The following is a 15,780-nucleotide window of genomic DNA, read 5'->3' as shown; positions in this document are numbered from 1 at the left end:
GCACTTTGGAGACAGCTTAAGGGCTCTGGTGATGGAAGTTACCCGCTGAACCAGGTGTTGGTGCTCATGCCTTCTCTCTTCCTGCCTCTGCAGAACTGAAGACTGGCAGCCATTCCACCTCTGACATCACTTCCATTGTCTGATCTCCTGGACCCGCCCCTTCCTGCCTGCAGCAGTTCGTCATCTTTGAGTAAGTTCAGTTTTAAACTCACGTCTGAGAAATTTCAGATTTCTGCAGTTTTCAAATTTTGGACTTTTTGCATAGCTTGCATCTTCCTAAAACATCCACCCTCAATTCCTCCACTCTGTGCACTTTAAACCACTGCCAGGGTTTCAGGAAGAGAGCAAAATAAAAATGCAGAAGAAAAAAAAGTTGACGCTGATGCTATTATCTATTCAGGAGCTTAGTATTGCAAGGCAACTTCACTTGATAATTAAATTGCACGTTGTAGTGAGTGTGGTGACAGAAGAGAGAGACACACACACTGTGGTAGAAATGTAACATCTTATTAAACAAAGAAACGTCCCCTAACAGGACAATTCAATAATGAGACCAGAGAAAAGCTGTTCATTGCATCTTTACTTACTCTTCTTGCTGTTCTTCTAAAGCAGTCTGTTACAGCCTGGTCAGCATGATCAGAGAAAACCAAGAATATAGACATTCATTTTATAAACTACTGAATTTACATACAGTGTCAATCAATGATTACATTTTACTCTGGTCGGTTCATTGGTTTACACCCAAATAATTTATTTAAAATAAAAGTCTGTTATATTCTGGTTCTTCTTATACCTTTGAGTTGTGCCACCACCCTTGAAATTTCTTGAAACAACTGCCCATTCTCGTTTATAGGACATCTGCTGATTTCTTGGCCATCCTACAGCACATCTTTATATATAATACGCTACTGTGGCTGTTCGTTTTTCTGTCCAGGATTTTAAATGACCTGTAGCTCACAAACCGTTTGAACTATTGACTTGAAATTTGGTACAAATGTACTATGTGACGTCTACTAATCGCTTTCGGGGTGATGATTGACCTCAAAAGTTATTCCTCTTTTTATTTTTATTTTATTTTAGTGCAGAATCAACTCTCAGCATTGGCCAGCAGGGCGGCCATGCAATGCATGTGTACTGGCACCGTTCTCATCCCCACTACCTTCGCTGTCACTTCCCCTACCTCCTCATATCTTAAATCATTCTTGAGGTAGATTGAAGACTTAAGTGCCAGCTTAAGTGAAAAATTAAAGTAATTGCAACACAAACACTGACTCAGTTTTAATGCGAAAAGATGCCGACGAAAGAAGAAAAGAAGCGGGCCACTAGGGTGGAGAAAAGAAGAGCTGCTCAGGAAGCAGCAGGCGCATCAACCTCTGAGCAAACGAATGGCAAACGTACAGAGAAAGAGGATGAAAACTTATATTCTGAGTTCAGGGCCATGATTGCTTTTGGATGTAGTACAGTGCCAAAACCTATGACATAGCGAGGCCAGAACTGCATGGCAGCGTTCACAATTAATGTCCTCTCCCATAAATATGTGTTATATTTCAATCTAGAAATTGTACAGTTTTAACACTACATTTTGTGCAGGTTGAGGAATGAATATTATAAGTAATCACATTCCACTTTTTGCCTGAGGTATTATTCTAGTTGTTTAAGATTGTCTAGAGGAAAACACCACAAGAATTAATTAATGTATGAGAAAACTACTGATGTTCTCTTCATAAGTAGCTAAAACATTTCAAAGTGTGGATTCCAAACAAAGGATCAGACCTGGAAATGGAAAAATAATTGTCTTGAGGGAATTCCATGTTTTTAACAGAACTGATCAAAGGGTGACAATGCATAATCAGTATAAAGATCTTTGAAAGTCCAGATACCTGACGTCTTCCATAAATTAAATTATCTCAATCAGAGGTTTCCAACCTGGGGTGGGTCCCCCCCCCCTGGGGATGTGACAAAGAGGAAGGCTGTGTCGCGATTTGCCAAAATTGAGTGAGGTGTGTTGTTTGACTTCATATCATAGTGCAATCAGTGTCTTGCAGTGTGTTGTCATTCATTAGTCAGTGCTCCTGTTCTTATCACATCTCATCTTGATTATTGTAATGCTGTGTTTGCGCTACATTGAAGAGCCCTTGTCTTGCTTGTCTCTAAGTGTTTTTGAACACTACAGCTGGACTTCTTACTGGGTCCAAACTTCTTGTTTTTTTCCAATTTTGGCATCACTTCACGGGCTTCCAGTTCAATACAGAATTAATTCTAAAACCGTATTGATCTCTTTTAAGGCTTTGCATGGTTCTGCTTATGGTTATGTTACATAAATTGCTGATACCTCATCAAACTGTGAGACTCTTAAGGTCGTCAGACCAAGGCCTACTTGTTGTTCTAAAATCTAGATTAAAGAAGAAAGGGGGCACAGGATTTTTTGTGATGGCTTCAAGATTTTGGAACAGTTTACTGATTCTGTAGCAATTTTTAAGTCTCATTTAAAAGCATATTTTATTACATTGCATTCCTTAGTGTACTTGCTTCCTAACTTTAGTCTGGTTTCTGGTTTGCATGTTATTTTTGTTTGTGATTTTATTGCTTTTATCATTTTACCTGCTTTTGTCATTCAATTTTATTTCTACTTTTTTCCTTTGCTGGAGTTTTTATTTGTTCCAAATATTATTATTGATTTTAATTTTGTGTGTGTGTTTTTTTTTACCTTTTATATTTTATACCTAGTCCTGCGGTGGGTTGGCACCCTGCCCAGGATTGTTTCCTGCCTTGTGCCCTGTGTTGGCTGGGATTGGCTCCAGCAGACCCCTGTGACCCTGTGTTCGGATTCAGCGGGTTGGAAAATGGATGGATGGATGGATTTTATACCTATTTTGTGTTTCCATGTGAAGTACTTTGTGCCACTTGGCTTTTATATCACAGCTCCAGCTTATTCAAAACTCAGCTGCAAGAGTCCTTACTCGAACCAGCAGCAGCGAGCACATCACACCCATCCTGCTCCGTCTTCACTGGCTCCCTGTGTCCTACAGAATCGGATATAAAATCCTACTAATAACCTACAAAGCTTTAAATAACCTTGCACCAAACTACATCAGTGACCTCCTCCATCACTATGTGCCTGCCCGCCCACTAAGGTCCTCTGATTCTGGTAATCTTGTTGTGCCCCTCACTAATCTACACTCCATGGGTGACAGGGCCTTCAGCTGTATAGCGCCCAGACTCTGGAATGACCTACCAAAATTAATCAGGTCAGGAAGGCTTTTAGCTCTATTTGACTTTATTACCTTTCTCTCAGTTTACTTCTCTGTCAAGATGCCAATGTAACCTGTACGTGTGTGCGAGACCATCAATTATGTTGTCTGTTTTTTTTTTTTTCAGAATTTACTATCTTAATCTTCTTTATTTATTTATCTGGTTTGTACAATGCTATATACTGTATATTCTGCTGTTCTTTATTATATTCTGTAAGTGCCTTGAGCATGGGAAAGGCGCTATATAAATAAAATGTATTATTATTATACAAATGAAGAAATTATGATATTTATTATTAATTTATGGCAGGAGCCTGATGATGAGCAGTTGCCAGGGTTCACTTGCAGAGGAGGAAGAGGAAGGCTGGGAGGTAGGAAGGAGCATTACAGGGTTTATAAGGGTCATGTGTACAGAAATTGCCGAAATTCATGTTTGCATTGGAAAAAGAAAAAGTGCTTGAAACTGCACTTATAAATATAGATGAGAACATGTAACATTTTAACTTCATATTTTGTTCTCTGACAACACTTTGTATATAAGACGTCTTATATTTATGAACCAGATATTTACTCAAGACTTTTAATACAGCATGTTTAACTAATTTAGGACTTCAGATAATACTGAAGGGCATAGGAATATTATTGGAAAATACAATTTATCTGTGTGCTGATTGGTGTAGATTAAAATATATTTACATGTGTTATGTAAATGAACCTGAACGATAAGACACCACTCTATTAATTTTAGTGAGTCTGCCACATTGCAGAACAAGAGCACTTGGTGGCTCCACCAATTTGTATAAATAAGGTCATCCATTCTTGTAATAAATGTATAAATGTCCTCTGTGCAAATATAAATCTGCCTTTTTCTACTCACATGCGCAGTTGCCACAGAGCCAGATTTAGCACAGGGGTTCACCATATAAGAACTGCTAGGCAAGCATTTTAAGACAAGACAAGTTAGGGACAACTGTGAAATGGGCAGTCAGACTGATGACCATTGTATACTATTTCAGTGTGTCAAACTCAACATGAAACTGTATTCTCTTTTGCCTTGTTTGGAATGACATGATTCACCTAAGTGGGGGTCTGCACATGAAGAAAGAGTATAAAGCCTTGGAACATTGCCGAGCACACCTTTGAAGCCGACGGACGGATGGGAGATACCATCATCTGATCCTGAAAATCCTTCCAACGCAGCGACGAAAATGGCCGACTGTATACATCAGGCCCCCACTCCCGAACTGCGTTCTTGTCATGGGCTTCCTTCATCTGTTATGCAGCATAAGCCATCATTAAAAAACGCTAAGTTATTTCTCCTATGTGATTTCTTACCGCCATATCACTAAGGGAGGGGTATCGCCTTTTTATATTATATCTGTATAGTTTCGGGTTATGTAACACGCCGCAATTACAAAAGAACTCATTCCAACAAGGGAGCTAACGCCCCCTGCTGGATACAATTCTGACTTTGATTTGTAACAATGACTCAAGACTATTCTTTATTTATAGTTTGCCCTGAACATTGTAGGAAGGCCAACAGGGCATAGCATTTTGTTCTGCTGGTTCTGTTTTGTCTTCTTTTGTTCCTTGCATTTTTACCCTCCCTTGTTTATGTCATATTTATTTTCCTAAGTCTTTACTAAATAAAACTGTTGATCCCCGAGTCAGCACATTAACAAACCACCTTGTTTCTGTTATGGATCCACATTCATCATGGTGCCGGCTAGTGGGGGTATGTGGGCCAGGCAGGTAGAAAGCTAGCTCTGTGGTTGGAGAGCATCTCAACATCACATGAAGCAGTGCGGCTCCACCAGAAGGGTCCAGGTGGGTAATATGGAGAAGAGCAGGAATGATATTTGTGAGCCCAACTGTTAATTAAAAATAAATCATGACAGTGATTTTATTTCATATCTTGGGCAGAATGCTGTCTGTGAGTTTTCTCCCAAATCCTAAACATGAACAGTTTAGGCTAACGGTTTACCTTAAACTGGCTCAGTCTGAGTGATTGTGCTGCGTGTCGGACTCCTCGCTGCCCTAAATTTGGTTTAAGCTGATTCAATAAATGGATGGATGACTCAGTAATAAAATTAAAACCTTGGTACCATTTTATGTAGTGGACAGCAATGTTACGTTTTGGGGAGTATTTGATAAATTGTCTGGATTTGGTCATCAATTTAGTTTAACTGGAAATGTCTCTTCACTTATAGGATTTCAATACAGTGGGACAATTCGAACACATAGTGTAACTTTGATGAATTTAAATTCATATTGCAGGCAAAAATGCTTTTTAGGCATTTCATTTCTTTATTTTCCTTGCTGCATTCTGTAAAACCAAAGTAAAAGATAGCATTACAGAATTCTGTTCACTCATGTATGAATTTTTATGGCGTCAAATCATTCAGAATTTCCATCTTCACCCTTCACTATCATCCAGATTGCCTACCAAGCAGTAAGTTAAATAACTGCTCAAGCTGCCCAAAATAAATAACTCAGCTTTTTATTAACTTAGAATAAGTCAACTGTATTGTACAAATTAGCTCAGAATTCCCAAGAGGGAATGGAAAATAAAGCAAAGCAAAACGTTACGAGGTTGCTCAAGTGGCATGTTTTTGAAACACTTTGGTTGCAGTTTGTTTTTTTTATAATGTTCGCAAAAAAGAAGAGCAAATGGAAATAAAACAAGACAGAGTGCTTGTCAGGCTATAAGTTAACAACGTGAAAGCACAATCTCCTGTCTTGGGTTTTTCTTGTTAAACAATTGTACATTTAAAGCTATTGACTTAGACCAATATAATAGATACTTGAAGATTTCCAGGATTTCTTGTTTCTAAAAGCTCTCCATGGCTTTGACGACTGGTACCCAAGTACGCAGTTATGTACAGTACGTCTGGACACACAAGAGATTCCTGGTTAATGTGTTTACACGTACACGCAAAAAAAATGGTGAGTAACATTATAAAGTAAAGGCAGAGGCCTGGTATCTTATCTTTAATGGTGAAAGTAATCTTCTTGAGTTCTCCTATGGGAAAACGCTCCGACATCATTAAACTACACAGGAGAAGAGTGAAATGTCCACATCAGTCTCAGTGAATCCGAAAACAAGCGTGAAGTCTGTGATAATTTCCTTGTGTTTTGTGAATATATTTAATGTGCTCTGAAGCTAGGGTGGAATGGTGGCTCTGAGGCTAAGGATCTGCACTGGTATCCAGAAGGTTGCTGGTTTGAATCCTCATTGCTGCCAAAAGAGAAGTTATTCTGCTGGGCCCTTGAGCAAGACCCTTAACCTGCAATTCCTCCAGTGGCGTTGTACAATGGCTGACCCTGCGCTCTGATTCCAAGGGGTATGCGAAAAGTAACAAATTCCTAATACAAGAAATTGTATTAGGCGAAATAAAGAACAAAAAAAAAAAAGCTAATAACATCGATTGCCTTTTTACATCCTTGACCTGAGCCACCGAGGCTTTGCGGTATGAACACTGTCCACTGCATCACCCGATCACACTGTTTCAGCATATCTATAAGTAGACAGCACACTTTATTATCGTGTTTCTGTTAGTGGTTTACACACAGCTCAATCTGTTCTGCTTCACTCTGCTAAAGAGTATATTACTGGTATGTTTGCTTCTTGCCTTACCTCCAGTGATGCTAGGATAATAATAACATCGGTATTTTTACTTCAGTAAGGTTACTTGTTACTTTAAAAAAGGAATCAAACTACTTAACGCACGTTACTTTTTCCATGTCACCGTACTGCTCTCGAGATTGTTCTGTTGAGCTTAGCACTACACGTTCAGCTCATCGACACAAGATTAACGACTTATGAAATATTGAGACTCTTCCAACCAGCAGAAGGAATAATGTGATTGTCCGAGCATTTGCCTCAGGAAATGTACCTTGTGGACACTTCCACCTGTGGCTGCTGAAAGCCCATGTAAAGCTTAACCAACAACCAGAGTCCAACAGACATCGCCCAGGCCATTAAATCCTTAGGTGTAACCTTGTTAAGGGTTTACATGGCCAAATAACCGGGCCACTCGCAAAGAGATCAACATGCATTAACCTGGTTTCTCTAAACGAGTTTATGTGGCATTTTACAAACTCAGATTCTGTTAATAACCTGGTTATTAGCACTAGGGTGTTGTATCATGTTAGCCATTATGAATGTAGTGAGAAATCAAGCAAAATGACACTTTTTATTGGCTAACTAAAAAAATTACAATATGCAAGCTTTTGAGGCAACTCAGGCCCCTTCTTCAGGCAAGATGTAATACAGAAACTGGATATAAATATAAACACAGGGAACTCCAGTTTCTGTATTACATCTTACCTGAAGAAGGGGCCTGAGTTGCCTCAAAAGCTTGCATATTGTAATCTTTTTAGTTAGCCAATAAAAGGTGTCATTTTGCTTGATTTCTTACTATATCCAGGTTATTGAAACACATGTAAATGCACTGAATGTCTGCCTCCCTTCCCATCAAACCTTTGCTCCAATTCAACGCCCAGTGTTAGACTCCTCTTAGCTCTGACAGGGAGTAGCCATTCCACCCCAGAGGGGGCTTAGCTGTGGTGCAATCCTTAGAAAGTTCTGGGTTCGTCTTAAAAGCCTCCAAGGGGCTTATATCCCAGTGTCTGTGGAGTAAATTAAAAGACCCACGTAGCCTTTCAGTTCTCAAATCCAGCAGGGTATCTGCTGAAAAAGTTGAAATTGACCATTTGTGTTCAGTCATTTAGCACAACAAATTAAATAATACATCAGAGAAATACACAGTAGTATGACATGAAGGGGTGCCCAGCTGGCAAGATTGCAGGGAAAGAAGAGAAGAACCATATCGCTAAAAGCAGCGGCCCTTTATAAGGTAAGGTAAGGTAAGGGACACCATGGGCTGGCACTCCTTGTCAGGCTTGGGGTCGCAGAAGTGAACCTCAAGAGCAAGGGGGTGCTCAGCTGCCGTCCTGAAGGGCTGCAGAGTTTTGCTCAAGACCAGTTTCTTAATTTATTGTTGGACTTATTGTTATGTGAATGCCATGTTTAATTAGATAGCTTACTTTAGCTTTGTGTCTCACAATTAACAATAATGGTAACACTTTAGTTTAGGTGCTGTAAAAATGAATCTATTACTAATTTACTCTTATGTAACAAGACCTTAACAAAGGTTTCTTTTGCTTTTAAAGACACTGAGAAAGCATCAGTATAGTGCTGATTCATTTGTGCAATGTGGCCTACTAAAATACCTTCCAAAGTAGCTTAAGTGAGACGTGCGTCTCTTGATATTACATACTTTATCATCAAACCTGTAAAAAAGTAATTTTACCAGCATATCATATGCCATGCAGCACAGAGATGAATAACCACTTTACTGATGCTTTGTAAGTTTCATTACCATCAAAAGAAGCCTTTAAGGTCTAAATGAGTAATAAATTAATTGTTGCGGTACCTAAACTAAAGTGATAACAATAATAATAATAACAACATTACTGTAAGTTACTGGCAGGAGTACCCAGCACCGTCCAGGGCAAGGTAAAATCAGGGTGCAGTCACTAAGCCTATTAACCAGGGGTTAAAAAAATCTCATTACCCAAACCAAATTTCACAGCATAAACCCACCATGGAGGCCAGCTTTTCTAATAAAGTCCAGTGTGATCACTAACTAAAGTTCTCTTCTGTAGCATCAAGAGATAAGGAAATGCCAGTCCACCTTTAAAAGATGGTACATGGTGTCATTGCAATTTGTGACATACAAACACATATTTGAATTAAGTGTGTGTGTGCAAGTGTGTGTGTGTGTGTTCTTTTTAATCTTCAGCCAATAGTACTAGGGTGTTGTACCGTGTTAGCCATTATGAATGTAGTAAGAAGATCTAATCTTCAGCCAACAATAGTTGTACATTAAAAATGTATTTTTCTTTGCTGCCATCTAGTGGCAATTTGATGAAACACATACTCCTATGCTTGTGGGACAGGGGAAAAATCAACAAAAGAGGGATTCAAGGATAGGAGAGAATCATGATAAAAAAATGTACGATTAAATTACAGATACCGTATATACTCACATCTAAGTTGGGTCTTGAAACCCGAAAAATCGATCATAAAATCAGACCCCGACTTGTACACCTGTTCAAAAATGCGACACTCAAATTTTTTATTTTTTTTACATCTTCTTGCCTTGTCCAATCTCGCATCAGTTGTTCAGACACATCGAATTTTGTTGCAGCAGCACAGTTACCAATTTCTTTCGCTACTTCAATGATGTTTAATTTAAAAACAGCTTCATATTTTCTTCTGATCGAAGGCTCCATCGTTGATAAGGGATAAAGGTGTATGAGGATGTGAGATACAAAAAACACAAATCGTGCAAATGTTGCTTCGGAATAGTTCGGGTATTACTGTGTGGTGGCGTAGGCACAATATGTAGAAAAAAAAAAAGGCAGTGTGCTCCGTGGTTCTCTCTCAGGTGGGTGTTAGCATATCATAATCTCTTGGTCCAATAGCGTGAGTTTTCCATATTAGACTAATATGACCAACATTATAAAATACCGGAAATTATACAGTAAAATCAAGTCCCGACTTATCTGCAGGAGAACTTATCTGCGAGTATATACGGTAATAGGAGTAAAACAATAGAAAGCAATTCTAGTAGGGTGAATGGTATTGTAGGATGCAAGTAGAGGTGGCCAATCCTGCCACCAACCCTCTAGCCTTTCCCTGTAAATTAGAGGATCTGCTGGCAGAACTGGATGCAGATTAACGCCATACCCAGGGCGAAGTAATTGCAGGTTAAGGGCCTTGCTCAAGGGCCCAACGGAGTAGAGTCACTTCTGGCGTATTTGGGTTTTGTAATGATAATAAAAAAAAAAAAATGAATAAATAAAATGAGCAATGTGAAGAGAAGGCATTGGCTTTAACCCAGAGGGCAATGGTTCAATTTCCACTTTAGCTCACTTTGCATGTGTTTGAGAAGAAACTGGAGCAGACTCACATGAACGGGCCCACAAGCAAATTAGTGTTGGGATGACCCAGGATGCAAAACTGCAAACTGCTTATCTATGTCTTGTCGGTTTCCAATAATGAGAAGCGGCTTCAGCACAATTTGAGCATTGTGTCAGAACAAATGCTAGATGATACCAGGGACTGACTGAAATCTGGGTCGATGAAAGCCTTATTTACAAATTAATTGAACTACAAAAACACCAAAGCGTTTAAGAGGATTTTAAACTTCAAGGCCAAAGACGAACAGCAGATCTCTTATACTGTACTCCTTCATGTCAAAGGAATAATAAAAACTGTCACAATTAAACTGAGCACAACCAAATCCTGGCTGTCAATATGGACAATATGTGATAAATTTCACGTTCGGTGATTCAGATTCATGTGTTTTGTTCATTCTTGATTTTATTTATGTTAATGTTACTTTTGTTGATTATGTGTATTATTCGTTTTGTGTATACTGCTATGTTATACTCCATGTATTTTGTGGGTGTTCCCAAAGAGGCGGGGCCAACTGTCAATCATCGCCTGGAACTGCCCTCCACCCCTTCTATCTGGTTGGTCTCCCGCAGTTCCTGGCAGTTTATTTCAAATGCATTGCGGAGTGGTGAGTTCACTTTATGTTGCTTAGTGATTTACTGGATTGTTGACCTTTCACTCTGCGTTTTGAATGTTAGTGGGATTTCATATTTGAACTTTAGTTTACCTTGGATTGCCTTCTTTTTGTGCTTTATGGAGCTTCACTGTTTAACAGAACCTCTGGTAGTTAACTTTTTATTTTATAAAGATTCTGGGCTTCTTTATACTAACAGCAATACGCCTGCATAGTGCCTCACTGGGACTGCTAAGACAGTTTTCTTTTCTTTTACTTTTCTTCCTTTTTAGTCATTCTGCTGTGTGTTCAGATTATAGTGTGTGTATATATTTTTTATCTATCTATTTATGTATTTATTTATTTAAAGAGCTTTGGTAAAAAGCCAAATTTCCCCCTGAGGACAAGTAAAGTTCTAACTAGCTATTGTACATGACCCTTTTTGTATTTAGTCAGGGTTTTTGATAGGATCCCCCCTCTATTGGGCACTTTAGGAACTGTTTGGGACTTATGAGTTTCTGACACTCTGAACTTATAATAAACAGTAAGTAAACAGTAAACAGTTTCTCTTGGCACAGAGGACATTTTTAAGTGGAGACAGAATAAAGTAGTTAAGGTTCAAAACATGTTGAAATTAAGGCCTACCTTGAAAAACTAGAAGGCAGAAACAAGGAGAACACGTCAAATGTCAAGCCCTGAGTACCAGTGATTAAATTTGAATCCCAGTCTGGTCACTGTCAGGACCGAGTTTGCATGGTCTCCCCACAGCTTTATATGTTTCTGTCAGGTGCTCCTGGACATTCCCCAAAGGTGTGTGTGTGTGTGTGTGTGTGTGTGTGTGTGTGTGTGTGTGTGTGGCTATCATTTCTAAATAGGGGTATGTGTGGAAGGGTGTATGTGTAATAACCTGATTTCCTAAAAATTAAGAAAGAAAAAGTAATGGACCAGGAAATGGATGGAACCCAGTGGACACACAAAAGAGTAGTGATAAATAAACAAAATGTCTAAATTAAAATGAACAGCTATTTGACTTTTGTACACAAACTAAATGACAAACATCTCAATCAAAAAACAGAAGCAAAAAGTCATGGCTACCTAAAATTCAGTGAGAATTAATTCAGAAAATATATGAAAATTTTCATAACACTCATACCATGCCACCATCTTAAATAGTGGCTGCATAATGACATCACACAAGTCATGTTGGTGGCAAAGGACAATATTGCTATACACCAAATGGCTACAGGTGGAAAATCATAATAATTAGCAATTTTCATGATAAAACTTTAAACAAAATAGTGATATGTTAATGTTACCAAGATATAAATGGTTATGTCTGCATTGAAAGAGAGGAAAACAGTGACCAGAAGATGAAAAAGGTAAATGTGTGCTAACCAAAACCACATCCTACTTTTTGACAAAGCCAATGATCATATTCAGAAAATAAAGCAAGAATTCTATGTACCAGAATATCGAACACAGAAGGGTACACCAAAAAAGAAGTCTTCAGTTTCTATCCAATCTCTGACGCCAGGAACTGAGTGATGTTGAGCCGATGATATTACAAGTCATGACCTTTGGTCATCCCATGGTGGCAGCCTCCCTAGTCACAGTAAACAAATGTTCAGTTTACGTGCTCTAAGGCAGACTAGAAACCTGAGTTTCTGAGTCCACAGAAATGCACTGCAGTCTTGGAGCTACAAGTCGGACAGTTCAGGAGAAAGCAAAGCTACCTGAAATTTGCGACTTGTGACATAACGCTGACCTTTTCACCTTAGTCAATTTTACAAAATAAAACATGTAAACTTGTCAGCCAGGAGTGACACACATTTAATGAATTTACTGCATTTTACTCTTTATTTCCATGACAAATGCCATTTACTTTTAACTGCTTTTTTTTTCTGTAGACAAATTAACAGGAACCTTGTGTTTCTCTGAAAAGTCCATGAAATTAATTCTGGGATGTTCAAATTCAAAAAAGAGAAAATAAATATTAAACCAATCATGAAAATGATCAAATAAATCAACCATAAGAAAAAACAAAGCACAATATACTGTACAAAATGAATCAAAATGACCAAGCAAACTCAGACACTAATGTCCATAAGGAAATCATGTTAGTGTGTGCCTAGTGATGGGCTGCTGCACTGCTCAAGGTCAATTCCCACAATGCACAGTATTACTGTAATTGGGGTTTCATTTTGCCTTGTTCTTGTTTCTGTTCTTTTTATGCTTGTTCTGGCTGTATTTCAGAATCTTTAAATATTTTTCATTATGATGGCGATGTCACCTCATCACCTTTTTAAGACATCTGGTTTTCATGGGTGCTGTCATTTTGTGTTTATCTGGTAGCCAATCCATAATGTTTGTAGTTGCTTGTCATATGACAAAGAAATCATGTGATTTAGTGCATCATCACATCCTGCTTATTTAAGATTGTCCACATATTGGATCCACTTACAAAACAAAGCAAACATTTTATTGTTTAGATGTGGAAAATGAATTCAAGACAAGTAAAAGACCTTCTTCTCTTTTAGCTTTGAATTTCATTTCTATGTCTTGGGCTTTCATGATCGGTATTTCTGAGCTCTTTCTGGTTTTCAGGCAGTTTGCCTGTAACTTTTGGCTATGTCTTGATATTATAACTCCATTTTCATTGCTCAGCCACATTTGCTCTAGATTCAGTCCCAACCTGTTGTAAGACTTTGTTTCTGTAGTTTCATTTCCTGGTCACAGCCTCTCTTAATTTCCCTTGATCTTGGTCATATCATCTTATTATTGATGGCATAGCCCCCAGTTCCCTAATCCTGAACTGGAAATGTTTCACATTTGAAGAGCACTAATAAGCAAGTGATCTCAGGACAATTTTTGGAAAGAGTGGCAGAGATCAGGGAGGTCTTTCTTCAGATGCACTATAAATAAAAGAAGAGTCAGGTCAGTTGTGAAAACTGAACAGTGGCATAGCAACTGTGAGGAGCAGGTGGGAAATCCCACAAACCCCTGAGCCTGGGTAAGCCTTCCTTTTAGTATTCAAGAATTCACACTGTTTCATGCTAATCAACCAACACTCCAAAATAGCAGCAACCATGAAACAAAACCCAACAAGGGGGGAAAAGTCGACATCATCAACATAGCAACAGAAATATTTGATTTTGATTTGAATTTCAAAGGGGAAATTTTCTTTTCTCATGATCTTTGGAGCACATGGTCAGCCATTGTTCAGCATCCCTGGAGCAATTTTCAGGTTAAGGGTCTTGCTCAAGGGCCCCGCGGAGTAGGACCTCTTCTGGCAGTAACAGGACTTGAGCCGGCAACCTTCCAGGTACCAACACAAATCCTTAGCCTCAGACCCATCGATCTGCCTATAAATAATTATTTAAAAGCAAAATTATAGTGTTCCAGACAAGACAAAATGTTAATATTGATTTATTAATGGATGTGAAAATTTGGAACTGAGTAGATGACTGGTTTTGTTTTCTTTACTTATTTTCAAAAGCATTTAGATTTCATCATTTGAGGAGGGAGCATTGCCGTGATTATGCCATGTTCAGAGCATCTTAATAGGTGGTTGGAGGACAGCATATAAGACCTGGTCTGAGGATGCCAACTATTAGGGCATTTATGGATGATCTTACTACACTTACCACAACTCAGAGACTGCTCAGAAAGCTCCAAGATAACATTGAGATGGCCTAGATGAAGATCAAACCAAGCAAGTCTAGAAGCATTTCCATCATTAAGGGGAAACTGGCTGACCAGCACTTTTATATTTGTGATGAGGCGATTCTCACAGTCTCTAAGAAGCCAGTTAAGAGCCTAGGTCGTTGGCACAGTGAATCGCTCAAGGACAGGGACCAGGTAGAACAGGTCAGGAAGGATACAACTTGTGGCCTGGAGACCATTGACAAAACTTCTTTCCCTGGCTAATTGAAGCTCTGCTGCTTGCAATTTGGCCTCCTTCTATGTCTCATGTGGTGGAAAAGCTGGACCAGCTGCTTAGCCCTTACATGAAGAAGTGGCTTGGACTCCCCAGGTGCCTTAGCAGCATTGGGCTGTATGGCAAAGGCATACTAGAAGCACCCATCTCCAGTCTCACAGAAGAGTACAAGTGCACCAAGGTGAGGCTGAAAATGATGCTAAAAGAGTCAAGTGATCCTGTTGTTGCCCAAGTTGCCCCAAATTTAGATACCGGTAGGAAGTGGTCACCAGCAGAAGCAACCAAGCTTGCAAAGGCAGCACTCATGCACAGGGACATTGTGGGCCAGGTCCAGCAAGGAAGGGGTGGTCTTGGACACCATCCTGGAACAAGACCATGTAGACTTGTGGTGCAGTAGATTCGCCAGCAGGAGGAGGCAACAAGGTGGGCGAAGGCCATTGCACAGGCTAAGTAAGGGCAATGGCTGAGATGTGAATGAGTAGAGAAGAGGAAGCTCTCCTAGAAAGATCTGTGGGAGATGGAGGCATTTAGAGCGAGCTTCACCATCAAGGCTGCCTATGATGTCCTGCCGTCTCTAAAAAATGTAAGTCAATGGTATGGAGAAGATCCCACATGCTCGCTCTACCTGTCACCAGAAACATTAAAACACATCGTGGTGGGGTGCCAGACCAGCCCCTCTCAAAGCTGCTACACCTGGCGGCACAACCAGGTGCTACAGAGTGCTTAGCAGGAGTGCTGGAGAAGCAACGGATGAGTGTTAATGCCCTCAATCCCCCTTTATTCCATTGGCCAGCAATAACATTTGTCCAGGAAGGAGAGGGTTGAGACGGACATGCCACTCCAGGACCAGACTCAGGGCAGCTGGGTGGTGCGCAAAATTGGAAGTCGTTGGTGGACCTAGGTCAAAAACTCTGCTTCCCAGCTGAGATTACATCTACCAACCTCAGACCTGACCTTGTGCTTTGGTTGGAATCACTCCAGCTCGTCTAGATAGATAGATAGATACTTTATT

Source organism: Erpetoichthys calabaricus, chromosome 5 (genome assembly GCF_900747795.2).
Source record: "Erpetoichthys calabaricus chromosome 5, fErpCal1.3, whole genome shotgun sequence".
NCBI classification, from domain to species: Eukaryota; Metazoa; Chordata; class Cladistia; order Polypteriformes; family Polypteridae; genus Erpetoichthys; species Erpetoichthys calabaricus.
Note: the sequence above shows the minus strand (reverse complement) of the source record.